At 48.4% G+C, this 17,194-nt stretch overlaps 1 long non-coding RNA gene across 1 annotated transcript in view; it reads left to right on the top strand.

The window, feature by feature from the left end:
• Positions 1-16,446, top strand: part of LOC139787951 (uncharacterized) — a 540,427-nt gene extending 523,981 nt beyond the window's left edge. The window contains exon 2 of the long non-coding RNA XR_011722739.1: positions 16,173-16,446. This is a non-coding gene — a long non-coding RNA (uncharacterized lncRNA). The remainder of the gene's footprint in view (positions 1-16,172) is intronic.
• Positions 16,447-17,194: the final 748 nt, after the last annotated feature.

Genomic DNA, 17,194 nt, shown 5'->3' with positions numbered 1-17,194 from the left:
TTCTAAATCTGCACAAACAGACAGGAAAATCGGACACCACGGTCCTCCCCCCTCTCCCCCAAGAACTCTCACGTCACCACCGAGGCTGCAGGGCGGCCCTGGGAAAGTCCAGCCTGGACTCCCGGACTCAGCAGTGCTCGGGACCTGGAGGCAGGAACACAGAGATTCAGGCTGCCACGGAGCAGGACCACAGCCAGAGCAACGGATGGAATCCTCCCAGGATGCTGAAGCAAACAGGGACAGGCAAAGGCAAAAGGCCAAAGGAAGGAAGAAGGAAGAGGGCAGAAGGCCTTTGACCCTCAGCATCCCTCAAATTTATCCTGAGGATGGTGTGTAGGGCATGGAATACTCTCTTTGGTCAATCTTGGTCATTTCTCTTCTCTCCAGCTCCCTAAAGGAGGGTTGTAGGTGTGGCCTCTTTGCTCCTTTTCTCTTTCTGGTGCACAAGGTGTTCTTCAGAACTGAGCAGTGGCCTTGCTCGGATGAACATTCTCTAGCACTAACTATAAACATTGAGTCTTATCACTCCTAGAAGCAGACACTGACTGGGAAAAAACTTGCTGTTCATTTCAGCGAGGGTAGCCGCTTACAAGAGACTTAGCTGAAAGAAAAATGACAAGAGAGAAAATTACCTCTATCCTGGCAAAACAGTCCATGGGCTGCAGATCCACATCTTCCCCTCCGTGCCCTTCCATGGGCTGCAGGGGACAGCTGCCCTCTCCTCACAGGCTCCAGGGGAACTTCTGCTCTGGCCCTTCCTTCCTTCCCTGACACTGTCACCCAGGGCAGCTGCTGGCTCCTGAGGGAGGTGCTCTCCCAGATACGGGCACCCCAGATCTCCACACCCCTTATATAGCCCCCCACTCACCACAGAGACCCCCGTGACAATGGTCTCCAAACACCAGGCCCTGACTCACAAAGCCCTGCTAGTGGCTGTGCAGACGCCCCGGCCTGGAACTGGCTGGCACTGTGTCACAGAACCATGGAATCAATCATGGAATCATGGAATGGCTTGGCTTGGAAGGCTTAAAGATCATCTAGTTCCAACCCAACCCATTCCACCATAACATGATTCCACTCAACGGCCCCATGGAACTCACTTTGTAATTCCATTCACAGAATCAGCCTCTCCTCTCCTCAATCGGCACCCTCTCCTTGATTACTCAAGGATGAGCTTCCCATGCACCTCCTGCGGCATGATCCTACAGATCATTCCAATGACCCTTCAGATCATTCAGAATCAAAGAATACCTCAGGCTGCAAGACACTGCTGACCATCCTCTTGGCTGAGTGCCCTGCCCAAGGCAGGCTGAAACCCAACTCTAATCCCTTACCCCAATAACTAACCCAAACCCTAACCCTAACCCTACAAACTAACCTCTAAAGCCTAAACCCTAGCCCTAAATCCTAACCCTAGCCCAAATTCTGAACCGTAAACAATAAAACCTAAACCCTAGCCCTAACTCTAAACCTTACACCATAAACCCAAAACGCTAAACCTAACCCGAATTCTAACCCCTAATGCCTAATCCTGAACCCAAAACCCTAGCCCTAACCCAAACCCTTACCACTAACCCTAAACCCTAACCCTAAAACCTTACCATAAACCCCTAGCTCTAACCCTTATCCTAACCCTAACCCCAACCTCTACCCTAACCCTAACACATAACCATTACCCTAGCCCTAACCTTACCCATAACCCTCAACCAAACCCTAACCCAGACCCTCACGTTAACCCTTACACTAAAGCCTAATCCCTAAAACCTTATCCCTCAACCCTCAACCCTAAACCATAGCCCTAACCCCTAAAGCCTAACACCTAACCCCTTACCTCTAACCCTAAACCCTAAGCGCTGAATCCTAAAACCTAACCCTAAACCCTAACCCTAAAACCTTAACTCTAATCCCTTAACCCTAAACCCTAACCCCTTTATCCCTAACCCAGGCCTCCATGGCCATCTGCACCCAGGCAGGGACCCAGGGACACCCTGAGGGCCGGACGCAGCATGTGCCAGAGAAGAGGAGCCACGGAGGCCTTGGCCCTGCTTCCAGGGACCCCAACTGCCACTCCAGCTAATTAGCTTAAGCCTCATATTGAGTGCAAAGAAATCTGTCAGGGTTCAACACTGCGCCGGCAATTCAACAGAATGAGAGATGCTCTCTGCTAACTCATCTACTAACCCCCCCCTTCCCTCCCAGACAAGGAAACGACACAGAGGAAGGGACAGAGACTTACGGCTTGGAAACTAAACTACACAGCTTGAAATGAAACTCTAATGATAGAAAGGAAACATTTCTAAATCTGCACAAACAGACAGGAAAATCGGACACCACGGTCCTCCCCCCTCTCCCCCAAGAACTCTCACGTCACCACCGAGGCTGCAGGGCGGCCCTGGGAAAGTCCAGCCTGGACTCCCGGACTCAGCAGTGCTCGGGACCTGGAGGCAGGAACACAGAGATTCAGGCTGCCACGGAGCAGGACCACAGCCAGAGCAACGGATGGAATCCTCCCAGGATGCTGAAGCAAACAGGGACAGGCAAAGGCAAAAGGCCAAAGGAAGGAAGAAGGAAGAGGGCAGAAGGCCTTTGACCCTCAGCATCCCTCAAATTTATCCTGAGGATGGTGTGTAGGGCATGGAATACTCTCTTTGGTCAATTTTGGTCATTTCTCTTCTCTCCAGCTCCCTAAAGGAGGGTTGTAGGTGTGGCCTCTTTGCTCCTTTTCTCTTTCTGGTGCACAAGGTGTTCTTCAGAACTGAGCAGTGGCCTTGCTCGGATGAACATTCTCTAGCACTAACTATAAACATTGAGTCTTATCACTCCTAGAAGCAGACACTGACTGGGAAAAAACTTGCTGTTCATTTCAGCGAGGGTAGCCGCTTACAAGAGACTTAGCTGAAAGAAAAATGACAAGAGAGAAAATTACCTCTATCCTGGCAAAACAGTCCATGGGCTGCAGATCCACATCTTCCCCTCCGTGCCCTTCCATGGGCTGCAGGGGACAGCTGCCCTCTCCTCACAGGCTCCAGGGGAACTTCTGCTCTGGCCCTTCCTTCCTTCCCTGACACTGTCACCCAGGGCAGCTGCTGGCTCCTGAGGGAGGTGCTCTCCCAGATACGGGCACCCCAGATCTCCACACCCCTTATATAGCCCCCCACTCACCACAGAGACCCCCGTGACAATGGTCTCCAAACACCAGGCCCTGACTCACAAAGCCCTGCTAGTGGCTGTGCAGACGCCCCGGCCTGGAACTGGCTGGCACTGTGTCACAGAACCATGGAATCAATCATGGAATCATGGAATGGCTTGGCTTGGAAGGCTTAAAGATCATCTAGTTCCAACCCAACCCATTCCACCATAACATGATTCCACTCAACGGCCCCATGGAACTCACTTTGTAATTCCATTCACAGAATCAGCCTCTCCTCTCCTCAATCGGCACCCTCTCCTTGATTACTCAAGGATGAGCTTCCCATGCACCTCCTGCGGCATGATCCTACAGATCATTCCAATGACCCTTCAGATCATTCAGAATCAAAGAATACCTCAGGCTGCAAGACACTGCTGACCATCCTCTTGGCTGAGTGCCCTGCCCAAGGCAGGCTGAAACCCAACTCTAATCCCTAACCCCAATAACTAACCCAAACCCTAACCCTAACCCTACAAACTAACCTCTAAAGCCTAAACCCTAGCCCTAAATCCTAACCCTAGCCCAAATTCTGAACCGTAAACAATAAAACCTAAACCCTAGCCCTAACTCTAAACCTTACACCATAAACCCAAAACGCTAAACCTAACCCGAATTCTAACCCCTAATGCCTAATCCTGAACCCAAAACCCTAGCCCTAACCCAAACCCTTACCACTAACCCTAAACCCTAACCCTAAAACCTTACCATAAACCCCTAGCTCTAACCCTTATCCTAACCCTAACCCCAACCTCTACCCTAACCCTAACACATAACCATTACCCTAGCCCTAACCTTACCCATAACCCTCAACCAAACCCTAACCCAGACCCTCACGTTAACCCTTACACTAAAGCCTAATCCCTAAAACCTTATCCCTCAACCCTCAACCCTAAACCATAGCCCTAACCCCTAAAGCCTAACACCTAACCCCTTACCTCTAACCCTAAACCCTAAGCGCTGAATCCTAAAACCTAACCCTAAACCCTAACCCTAAAACCTTAACTCTAATCCCTTAACCCTAAACCCTTACCCCTTTATCCCTAACCCAGGCCTCCATGGCCATCTGCACCCAGGCAGGGACCCAGGGACACCCTGAGGGCCGGACGCAGCATGTGCCAGTGGAGAGGAGCCACGGAGGCCTTGGCCCTGCTTCCAGGGACCCCAACTGCCACTCCAGCTAATTAGCTTAAGCCTCATATTGAGTGCAAAGAAATCTGCCAGGGTTTAACGCTGCGCCAGCAATTCAACAGAATGAGAGATGCTCTCTGCTAACTCATCTACTAACCCCCCCCTTCCCTCCCAGACAAGGAAACGACACAGAGGAAGGGACAGAGACTTACGGCTTGGAAACTAAACTACACAGCTTGAAATGAAACTCTAATGATAGAAAGGAAACATTTCTAAATCTGCACAAACAGACAGGAAAATCGGACACCACGGTCCTCCCCCCTCTCCCCCAAGAACTCTCACGTCACCACCGAGGCTGCAGGGCGGCCCTGGGAAAGTCCAGCCTGGACTCCCGGACTCAGCAGTGCTCGGGACCTGGAGGCAGGAACACAGAGATTCAGGCTGCCACGGAGCAGGACCACAGCCAGAGCAACGGATGGAATCCTCCCAGGATGCTGAAGCAAACAGGGACAGGCAAAGGCAAAAGGCCAAAGGAAGGAAGAAGGAAGAGGGCAGAAGGCCTTTGACCCTCAGCATCCCTCAAATTTATCCTGAGGATGGTGTGTAGGGCATGGAATACTCTCTTTGGTCAATCTTGGTCATTTCTCTTCTCTCCAGCTCCCTAAAGGAGGGTTGTAGGTGTGGCCTCTTTGCTCCTTTTCTCTTTCTGGTGCACAAGGTGTTCTTCAGAACTGAGCAGTGGCCTTGCTCGGATGAACATTCTCTAGCACTAACTATAAACATTGAGTCTTATCACTCCTAGAAGCAGACACTGACTGGGAAAAAACTTGCTGTTCATTTCAGCGAGGGTAGCCGCTTACAAGAGACTTAGCTGAAAGAAAAATGACAAGAGAGAAAATTACCTCTATCCTGGCAAAACAGTCCATGGGCTGCAGATCCACATCTTCCCCTCCGTGCCCTTCCATGGGCTGCAGGGGACAGCTGCCCTCTCCTCACAGGCTCCAGGGGAACTTCTGCTCTGGCCCTTCCTTCCTTCCCTGACACTGTCACCCAGGGCAGCTGCTGGCTCCTGAGGGAGGTGCTCTCCCAGATACGGGCACCCCAGATCTCCACACCCCTTATATAGCCCCCCACTCACCACAGAGACCCCCGTGACAATGGTCTCCAAACACCAGGCCCTGACTCACAAAGCCCTGCTAGTGGCTGTGCAGACGCCCCGGCCTGGAACTGGCTGGCACTGTGTCACAGAACCATGGAATCAATCATGGAATCATGGAATGGCTTGGCTTGGAAGGCTTAAAGATCATCTAGTTCCAACCCAACCCATTCCACCATAACATGATTCCACTCAACGGCCCCATGGAACTCACTTTGTAATTCCATTCACAGAATCAGCCTCTCCTCTCCTCAATCGGCACCCTCTCCTTGATTACTCAAGGATGAGCTTCCCATGCACCTCCTGCGGCATGATCCTACAGATCATTCCAATGACCCTTCAGATCATTCAGAATCAAAGAATACCTCAGGCTGCAAGACACTGCTGACCATCCTCTTGGCTGAGTGCCCTGCCCAAGGCAGGCTGAAACCCAACTCTAATCCCTAACCCCAATAACTAACCCAAACCCTAACCCTAACCCTACAAACTAACCTCTAAAGCCTAAACCCTAGCCCTAAATCCTAACCCTAGCCCAAATTCTGAACCGTAAACAATAAAACCTAAACCCTAGCCCTAACTCTAAACCTTACACCATAAACCCAAAACGCTAAACCTAACCCGAATTCTAACCCCTAATGCCTAATCCTGAACCCAAAACCCTAGCCCTAACCCAAACCCTTACCACTAACCCTAAACCCTAACCCTAAAACCTTACCATAAACCCCTAGCTCTAACCCTTATCCTAACCCTAACCCCAACCTCTACCCTAACCCTAACACATAACCATTACCCTAGCCCTAACCTTACCCATAACCCTCAACCAAACCCTAACCCAGACCCTCACGTTAACCCTTACACTAAAGCCTAATCCCTAAAACCTTATCCCTCAACCCTCAACCCTAAACCATAGCCCTAACCCCTAAAGCCTAACACCTAACCCCTTACCTCTAACCCTAAACCCTAAGCGCTGAATCCTAAAACCTAACCCTAAACCCTAACCCTAAAACCTTAACTCTAATCCCTTAACCCTAAACCCTAACCCCTTTATCCCTAACCCAGGCCTCCATGGCCATCTGCACCCAGGCAGGGACCCAGGGACACCCTGAGGGCCGGACGCAGCATGTGCCAGTGGAGAGGAGCCACGGAGGCCTTGGCCCTGCTTCCAGGGACCCCAACTGCCACTCCAGCTAATTAGCTTAAGCCTCATAATGAGTGCAAAGAAATCTGTCAGGGTTTAACGCTGCGCCGGCAATTCAACAGAATGAGAGATGCTCTCTGCTAACTCATCTACTAACCCCCCCTTCCCTCCCAGACAAGGAAACGACACAGAGGAAGGGACAGAGACTTACGGCTTGGAAACTAAACTACACAGCTTGAAATGAAACTCTAATGATAGAAAGGAAACATTTCTAAATCTGCACAAACAGACAGGAAAATCGGACACCACGGTCCTCCCCCCTCTCCCCCAAGAACTCTCACGTCACCACCGAGGCTGCAGGGCGGCCCTGGGAAAGTCCAGCCTGGACTCCCGGACTCAGCAGTGCTCGGGACCTGGAGGCAGGAACACAGAGATTCAGGCTGCCACGGAGCAGGACCACAGCCAGAGCAACGGATGGAATCCTCCCAGGATGCTGAAGCAAACAGGGACAGGCAAAGGCAAAAGGCCAAAGGAAGGAAGAAGGAAGAGGGCAGAAGGCCTTTGACCCTCAGCATCCCTCAAATTTATCCTGAGGATGGTGTGTAGGGCATGGAATACTCTCTTTGGTCAATCTTGGTCATTTCTCTTCTCTCCAGCTCCCTAAAGGAGGGTTGTAGGTGTGGCCTCTTTGCTCCTTTTCTCTTTCTGGTGCACAAGGTGTTCTTCAGAACTGAGCAGTGGCCTTGCTCGGATGAACATTCTCTAGCACTAACTATAAACATTGAGTCTTATCACTCCTAGAAGCAGACACTGACTGGGAAAAAACTTGCTGTTCATTTCAGCGAGGGTAGCCGCTTACAAGAGACTTAGCTGAAAGAAAAATGACAAGAGAGAAAATTACCTCTATCCTGGCAAAACAGTCCATGGGCTGCAGATCCACATCTTCCCCTCCGTGCCCTTCCATGGGCTGCAGGGGACAGCTGCCCTCTCCTCACAGGCTCCAGGGGAACTTCTGCTCTGGCCCTTCCTTCCTTCCCTGACACTGTCACCCAGGGCAGCTGCTGGCTCCTGAGGGAGGTGCTCTCCCAGATACGGGCACCCCAGATCTCCACACCCCTTATATAGCCCCCCACTCACCACAGAGACCCCCGTGACAATGGTCTCCAAACACCAGGCCCTGACTCACAAAGCCCTGCTAGTGGCTGTGCAGACGCCCCGGCCTGGAACTGGCTGGCACTGTGTCACAGAACCATGGAATCAATCATGGAATCATGGAATGGCTTGGCTTGGAAGGCTTAAAGATCATCTAGTTCCAACCCAACCCATTCCACCATAACATGATTCCACTCAACTGAAGCCAACCCGCCCCCAGCCCCATGGAACTCACTTTGTAATTCCATTCACAGAATCAGCCTCTCCTCTCCTCAATCGGCACCCTCTCCTTGATTACTCAAGGATGAGCTTCCCATGCACCTCCTGCGGCATGATCCTACAGATCATTCCAATGACCCTTCAGATCATTCAGAATCAAAGAATACCTCAGGCTGCAAGACACTGCTGACCATCCTCTTGGCTGAGTGCCCTGCCCAAGGCAGGCTGAAACCCAACTCTAATCCCTAACCCCAATAACTAACCCAAACCCTAACCCTAACCCTACAAACTAACCTCTAAAGCCTAAACCCTAGCCCTAAATCCTAACCCTAGCCCAAATTCTGAACCGTAAACAATAAAACCTAAACCCTAGCCCTAACTCTAAACCTTACACCATAAACCCAAAACGCTAAACCTAACCCGAATTCTAACCCCTAATGCCTAATCCTGAACCCAAAACCCTAGCCCTAACCCAAACCCTTACCACTAACCCTAAACCCTAACCCTAAAACCTTACCATAAACCCCTAGCTCTAACCCTTATCCTAACCCTAACCCCAACCTCTACCCTAACCCTAACACATAACCATTACCCTAGCCCTAACCTTACCCATAACCCTCAACCAAACCCTAACCCAGACCCTCACGTTAACCCTTACACTAAAGCCTAATCCCTAAAACCTTATCCCTCAACCCTCAACCCTAAACCATAGCCCTAACCCCTAAAGCCTAACACCTAACCCCTTACCTCTAACCCTAAACCCTAAGCGCTGAATCCTAAAACCTAACCCTAAACCCTAACCCTAAAACCTTAACTCTAATCCCTTAACCCTAAACCCTAACCCCTTTATCCCTAACCCAGGCCTCCATGGCCATCTGCACCCAGGCAGGGACCCAGGGACACCCTGAGGGCCGGACGCAGCATGTGCCAGTGGAGAGGAGCCACGGAGGCCTTGGCCCTGCTTCCAGGGACCCCAACTGCCACTCCAGCTAATTAGCTTAAGCCTCATATTGAGTGCAAAGAAATCTGTCAGGGTTCAACGCTGCGCCGGCAATTCAACAGAATGAGAGATGCTCTCTGCTAACTCATCTACTAACCCCCCCCTTCCCTCCCAGACAAGGAAACGACACAGAGGAAGGGACAGAGACTTACGGCTTGGAAACTAAACTACACAGCTTGAAATGAAACTCTAATGATAGAAAGGAAACATTTCTAAATCTGCACAAACAGACAGGAAAATCGGACACCACGGTCCTCCCCCCTCTCCCCCAAGAACTCTCACGTCACCACCGAGGCTGCAGGGCGGCCCTGGGAAAGTCCAGCCTGGACTCCCGGACTCAGCAGTGCTCGGGACCTGGAGGCAGGAACACAGAGATTCAGGCTGCCACGGAGCAGGACCACAGCCAGAGCAACGGATGGAATCCTCCCAGGATGCTGAAGCAAACAGGGACAGGCAAAGGCAAAAGGCCAAAGGAAGGAAGAAGGAAGAGGGCAGAAGGCCTTTGACCCTCAGCATCCCTCAAATTTATCCTGAGGATGGTGTGTAGGGCATGGAATACTCTCTTTGGTCAATCTTGGTCATTTCTCTTCTCTCCAGCTCCCTAAAGGAGGGTTGTAGGTGTGGCCTCTTTGCTCCTTTTCTCTTTCTGGTGCACAAGGTGTTCTTCAGAACTGAGCAGTGGCCTTGCTCGGATGAACATTCTCTAGCACTAACTATAAACATTGAGTCTTATCACTCCTAGAAGCAGACACTGACTGGGAAAAAACTTGCTGTTCATTTCAGCGAGGGTAGCCGCTTACAAGAGACTTAGCTGAAAGAAAAATGACAAGAGAGAAAATTACCTCTATCCTGGCAAAACAGTCCATGGGCTGCAGATCCACATCTTCCCCTCCGTGCCCTTCCATGGGCTGCAGGGGACAGCTGCCCTCTCCTCACAGGCTCCAGGGGAACTTCTGCTCTGGCCCTTCCTTCCTTCCCTGACACTGTCACCCAGGGCAGCTGCTGGCTCCTGAGGGAGGTGCTCTCCCAGATACGGGCACCCCAGATCTCCACACCCCTTATATAGCCCCCCACTCACCACAGAGACCCCCGTGACAATGGTCTCCAAACACCAGGCCCTGACTCACAAAGCCCTGCTAGTGGCTGTGCAGACGCCCCGGCCTGGAACTGGCTGGCACTGTGTCACAGAACCATGGAATCAATCATGGAATCATGGAATGGCTTGGCTTGGAAGGCTTAAAGATCATCTAGTTCCAACCCAACCCATTCCACCATAACATGATTCCACTCAACTGAAGGCAAGCTGTCCCCCGGGTTGCAGGACAAGGCTGCAAGACACTGCTGACCATCATCTTGTCTGAGTGCCCTGCTCAAGTCAGGCTGAAACCCAACTCTAATCCCTAACCCCAATAACTAACCCTAACCCTATCCCTAACCCCTTAGCCCAATAACTAACCCAAACCCTAACCCTAACCTTAAGAACTAACCTCTAAAGCCTAAGACCAAGCCCTAGATCCTTACTTTATCTCTAACGCCTAACCCTAAGTATTAAACTCTGTACCGTAATCCCAACTCAAAAACCCTTTAAACCCTAAACACTAACCCTAACCCAAACTCTAACTCCTAATGCCTAATCCTTAACTCTAAACCCTAACACTAAAAGCAAACCATATTCCCTAGCCCGAACCCATACCCTAACCCTAACCCGTTACCCCAACCTTTACCCTAAGCCTTACACAGAACCTTTACCCTAACCCCTAACCCTTAACCTAACCCTAACCACGTTAACCCTTACACTAAAGCCTAATCCCTCAACCCTTATCCCTAATCCCTCAACCCTAAACCCTGCAACATAACCCTAAGACTTACCCCTAACCTCTTTAGCCTAACTCCTAACCCCTTACCTTTAACCCCTAATCCTAAATCCTGAGGGCTGAATCCTAAAACCTTATCCTAAACCCTAACCCTAAAACCTAAAATCTAATCCCTTACCTCTTAACGCTAACCTTAACCTTAACTTCTGTTGCTTTCTATCCCCAAGGAAATTTGCCTTCAGGTAACTTATCTTTAAAGGACATTTTTGTTGCAAACACACCGTACCTTGGGGTAAAAATTGAGTTCTTCTTCAGAAGTATTCCAGACATCACTATTCCCCTCTACCTCAGAGCTGCTTAAAAAGCAAAGCAAAATGAGTACTGTGCCTCTCAAGTCACTCCTCAAATAAGTGGTAACTATTTTTAAGCCTTGCCTTATTGGCTCTCCTCCTAAAAACTCTTCTACTGCTGTTCAAACATCAAACAACATGGTGAAATTAGACTTAGCATGCTACAAATTAAACAGCTGATGTGAACATTGAACACAGGGAGCTCTACAGGTCGTAACAGAATCAAACTTTGGGCAGAAAATTCAACATAGGACAGCACGGATGAATACATTTCGAAAACAACTGCTTTTTCTAAGACATACTGGGAAAAAAAACAAAAAACAAAAAACAAAAATACAAACAAAAACCCTGCAACCAAACAAAAACGCCTAACCAAACAACAACAATACAAATGAACCAACCGAAAAAAAAACCAACCAGATCCAATGAACAAGAAAAAGACTTACTTTCAGGAACTGCAGCTGCCACCTCTTGCCCACTGCCTCTCTTCTCCTGCTGGTACTGATTTCCTTCCTCTTCAGGGGATCCTTCCTAAAAGACATTAAAAAAAAACCGGAAAGAACTGAAACAAGCACCTTCTCTGCCATCCACTGACTACCTGGGAAAGACTTTTCCTTCCTAAGACAGAAGGGAATCTTGGCTGAGCTTTCTTTTACAAGACCTTCTTCACAAAGACTTGGTTCCCATCTTGAACAATAAATATAGTCAGCCTGTCCTTCTGATAGCCCCCAGGTGCTGGCTCTATCCTATACCTCTAACTACACAAACAGTCCTCACATTCCCACTCAGGGAGTATTTCACCCAGATACACTCTGCAGGAACCATGTAAATTCTATGGTATTTTTGCATTAGCTGCCAGACCAATGCTTTTTTGTAATCATGTAGCTGTTGCTTAATCATTTCATATATGGTTTTGATCTAAACCAGAGCACTACTGTGCAAAACATTCACAGTTTGATTTTCAGAGTAAATTAAGTTGGAGTGAGCCATCCATTCTTTGATGTTTTATCCGGGTGCTCAGACTTGCAGTCCATTATTAAAAGTCTACAAGAGTGGAAATTTACATGTGTCTGCATGCATAACCCTTCTAAAATCTGGTTTCAAGCTTTCTAATACTTCGTACTATTCAGCTCTCTTTAAGATGGCAGTTTCAGAACAATTACTACATTCTTAGTCCTTTCAGGTGGCCCTGGAACTCTACCAGGCCTCTGACACTGTCCTTTACGCTCAGCCAGTTCCTGACCCATTAGTCTTTGACCTGCCGGTCTCTGACTCTCTCGGACAGCAGCAACCATCGTTTCCACTGTTCGTTTCTCTGTCTCCCCATCTCTTCGCACACACACTTTCTGAGCCTCCCTCAACAATTCATCCAGTCCCCTATCCTGCCAGTCTTCTAATTTCTCCAGCTTTTTCCTAATATCCATCCAAGATTTAGCCACAAACTGAGTTTTTAACAAAGCCTCTCCTACTGGAGTACTCGGGTCCAGCCCTGAGTACAGCTGTAAGTTCTTTCTTAACCTTTCTAACCACTCAGTAGGAGTTTAATCTTTCTTTTGGTGTTCCTTAAATGCTTCATTAATATTTTGCCCTCATGGGACTGATTCGCTAATACCTTGAATAATTATAGTTCTCAAGTCCTGCATATGTCCCCTATGTACTGGATCCTGGTTATTCCAGTCTGGTTTTTGAAGGGGCCACTTAACATCGGCTGCAGGACCCTGCTGATGTTGCTCAGCCCGAATTCTCATTCCTGCCCTCCTGATCATTCCTCGTTCCTCTACAATAAACAATATCCCTAAAATTGACTGCAACTCATCCCAGGTAAACACATTAGGTCCTAAGAATTGATCTACATGTTCTGCCACTCCTAAAGGATCCTCCAATAAATTTCCCATTTCCTTTTTAAATTCTCTTGCATCTCCAAAGTTCAAAGGAACAACCACATATCCCATACCAGCCTGTGGTCCTCCCATTGCAATTTCTTGTAGTGGATATAAACCACCCACATCTTTACTTTTTCTCACCCTTGTTTGGCTTCTTGTAACCCATCTCTGATCCACCTCCAAGGAATCTGAGTCTGAGTCCTCATCAGGGGGAGCAATGGGGGCTACCTGAACTGGTGATACTGCAGGCTGGGGTTCTGGAAGGGGAGATGGCGGAATATATGGTGGAGGTGCAAGAATTTCTTCTGATTTAGGATTTTTCTTTTTCTTTCTTTCTCCATTCTTTAAAGGGTACAAATTAATTCTTGTTTCTGACCCAATCCATAAACTAGCATATTCACTTTCTTCCAGGCTGAATGGTTCTTTTGATTTCACATATATATTTAATGCCTGGCAAACCCAATCTTCAGAAGACCCAAAAACGGGCCAATATAAATGATCTCCTCTAATTTGTTTACCTCCCCATACTTCCAGACAATGATGTATCATTTTAATTTGGCTTTCACCCTGCCTAGAAGGGTAATTATTCCAATATTTAATCATTAACCCCAACGGACTGTCCAGGGGTATCTGGGGAAGCCGAACTTGCCGTTCCCCACCCATGGGATCAGAAGGCTTGCTTTTCTTCTGTCCCATCTTCTGAGGTGCCTTCACACACACATGCTCATGCTTCGTCCTATTCATGACCAAGCCCTTCGCGGGGTGTGGGAACTGCACTACTAAGGACTCCACACTCGCTTCGTCCTCACTTGGACGTCTCACTCAGCACACCTCATCCTCATCCCAACCCTAACCCAGAAAATCCAGCAGAGGCCAGACAAGAGGAAGATCTCTCTGAAAGGTCTCCTGTTCACCCCCTGTCTGCCAGATGGGTTACAACTTCAGCTACGAAGAAAAGAAGAAGGGTGGTTGCAGTTGGTGACTCCCTTCTGAGGGGAACTGAGGGCCCTATATGTCGACCTGACCCATCCCACAGAGAGGCCTGCTGCCTTCCCGGCGCCCGGGTGAGGGATATTAGTAGGAGACTCCATCAGCTAATTCAGCCCTCAGATTATTATCCACTGTTGGTAATCCAGGCTGGCAGTGATGACATAACTGGAAGAAGTACAAGGGTGATTAAAAAGGACTTCAAGGCACTGGGTCGGTTACTTGATGCATCAGGAGCACAGCTGGTGTTCACCTCAGTTCCAGCAGTAGAAGACCTGAATGAGGAGAGGACTAGGAAAACCTATCTGATCAATAGATGGCTAAGGGATTGGTGCCACCGGCGGAACTTTGGGTTTTTCGACCATGGGGCAAATTCCATACTACCTAGTGTCCTCAGATCAGATGGGCTTCATCTAACTAACAGGGCGAAAAGGACTCTAGCTTATAAGTTGAAGGGGTTGATAAAGAGGGCTTTAAACTAGGTTTGAAGGGGGATGGGGTTGAAACTGGGCTCTCCAGAAAGGAGCCTAAGGGTGGACTACCCAAGATAAGAGACAAACCAGGAGCCCAGCTGCAGTGCATGCACACCAATGCACGCAGCATGGGCAACAAACAAGAGGAGCTGGAAGCCATCGTGCAGCAGGAAAGCTATGATGTAGTTGCTATCACGGAAACGTGGTGGGATGACTCCCATGACTGGAGTGCTGCCATGGGTGGCTACAGGCTCTTCAGAAGGGACAGACAGGGTAGGAGAGGTGGAGGGAGTAGCCCTATATGTCAGAGAGTCTCTTGACTCTGTAGAAATTGAGGTCAGCAATAATAAGGTGTGTTACGATCCAAGTTATTATTTATATTTTGTTTGCGAGGAAAATTCAGCCACTACTCATAGACGACGTGTGAATTTACAAAAATAACAAGGCTTTATGATTTAAACAAGTTAAAAGGATTTATTTAGGATTTATACAATTAGTTACTTCGGAGAGAAGAGTCATTAAGAAGAGAAAAGAAGGAGGGAGTAATCAAGATATTATCACCGTACGCCAGCCCTTGCCTCTGGCTGCAGTCGGGTGCGTAGGGTCTGTTGCTCCTGCCGCTTCTCTGTCCCATAGCTGAAGCCGAAGTGCTGAGAGAGAGGGGGGAAGAAGAGCCGCACTTCTCCTTTTTCTCTTGGAGTTTTATACAGCAGAAGGAGTTCTGTCTTTTCATAAATCACTGGCACACAGACTTGCACAGATTTTGCCATCTCAAGAACTTCTCTTTTATTTATTATTTTCGTTCAGTCCTTGGTACCCTGCTCAGTTTATTACCTTTGTCTGGACCGTGTACCAGGAGGCGACTGGATAAGCAGTCTTATCTTTAGGAGATTGTCAAGCATGATATAAAACAGAAGCTAGTTAAGTTTGGGGAAAGAATCTGTTAATTGAGGATGTTTGGTATATTTTAAAAAGAGCAGAAAAAATACTGATTCGAGAGACATATTTTGTATTTTCAAAGTGTTTACATCAAGGTGGAGTGCCTGTGGATTAGAATCAGAGGGAAGGCCAACAAGGCTGATATCGTGATGGGAGTCTGTTACAGACCACCCAATCAGGATGATGAGGATGATGAATTATTCTACAGGCAGCTGGCAGATGTTTCAAAATCGTCATCCCTTGTTCTCATGGGTGACTTTAACCTACCAGACATCTGCTGGGAACTCCACACCGCAGAGAGGAGGCAGTCTAGGAGATTCCTAGAGTGTATAGAGGATAATTTCCTGCTCCAACTAGTAAATGAGCCCACCAGGGATGGAGCCCCGCTTGACCTTCTTTTCACAGAGAGGGGCTGGTGGGAGATGTGGTGGTTGGTGGACGTCTGGGACTTAGTGATCATGAAATAATAGAGTTTTCAATATTCAGGGATACAAGGAGGGTCGTCAATAAAACCTCTATGTTGGACTTCCGGGGGGCAGATTTTGGCCTATTCGAACACTTATTCAGAGTGTACCCTGGGAAACAGCTCTTGAAAGCAAAGGGGTCCAGGAGGGATGGACCTACTTCAAGGAGCAAATTTTGAAAGCACAGGAGCAGCTGTCCCGGTGTGCCGAAAGGCGAGCCGGCGGGGAAGACGACCGGTCTGGCTGAACTGGGAGACTCTGAAAGAAATTAGGGTTAAGAAGAGGGCCTACCAATTATGGAAAAAAGGGCTAACTACTAAGGAGGAATTTAGGAACATAGTTAGGTCATGTAGAAAGAAAATTAGAGAGAAAAAGGCACAACGTGAACTGAATCTCGCCACCTCTGTGAAGGATAACAAAAAGTCCTTCTATAGATACATCAACAGCAAAAGAAGGGGCCAGGAAAACATCCATTCTTTACTGGACATGGGTGGGAATATAGTTGTCAAAGATGAAGAAAAGGCTGAGGTATTTAACACCTTCTTTACCTCAGTTTTCAACAGAAAGACAGGTTATCCTGAGGACAGATGGCTTCTGGAGCTTATAGAAGGTGACAAGAATCTAAACAGCCCCCCTGTAATCCAGAAGGAAACAGTCAGTGGCCTACTGAGCTGCTTGGATCCCCACAAGTCTATGGGACCGGACGGGATCCACCCAAGGGTGATGAGAGAGCTGGCAGAAGAGCTCGCCAAGCCTCTCTCTATCATCTACCAACAGTCCTGGCTCACTGGGTGCGGGAGCGGCAAAGAAAATGCGTGCAACCAATATGGTTGATAAACGAACTTCTGGTTTATTGCGCAGCAACTTTCGCTTATATAGTGCTTCTGTGACCACACCCCTGCCACCAACATAACTTTTTATTGGACACCCGGAGTGTTTACCTGTAGCACAGTGAATCCCTGGTGCAGGTAGCACCGGCGTATGGGCCGATCTAATTGGCCTCCCAAACATGGGGTTGGGCATAGTAAAGGGGTCGCACCTCCTATCTCTTCGAGAATATTCAGGAATATTCTCCAACATTCTCCAAACCTCTCTAACATTCCACAACATATCCCCCCTTTTCTTTTTGCACAAGCCCATGTTTGGTTTAAAATTTTTGCAGTGCTAATTTTCAAACAAATACAGTGCAAATAACAAAAACGTGCAAAACTTAAGGATACATTCAGTAATATAATGCCCTTTTAAAACAATCTAGAAACTACTCAAACCACTCAATTAATGAATCAAACAGGTTGATATAT

Source organism: Heliangelus exortis, chromosome 27 (genome assembly GCF_036169615.1).
Source record: "Heliangelus exortis chromosome 27, bHelExo1.hap1, whole genome shotgun sequence".
Classification (NCBI taxonomy): domain Eukaryota; kingdom Metazoa; phylum Chordata; class Aves; order Apodiformes; family Trochilidae; genus Heliangelus; species Heliangelus exortis.
The sequence above is the reverse complement of the archived record's forward strand: the minus strand, read 5'-3'. Positions and strand labels throughout refer to the sequence as shown.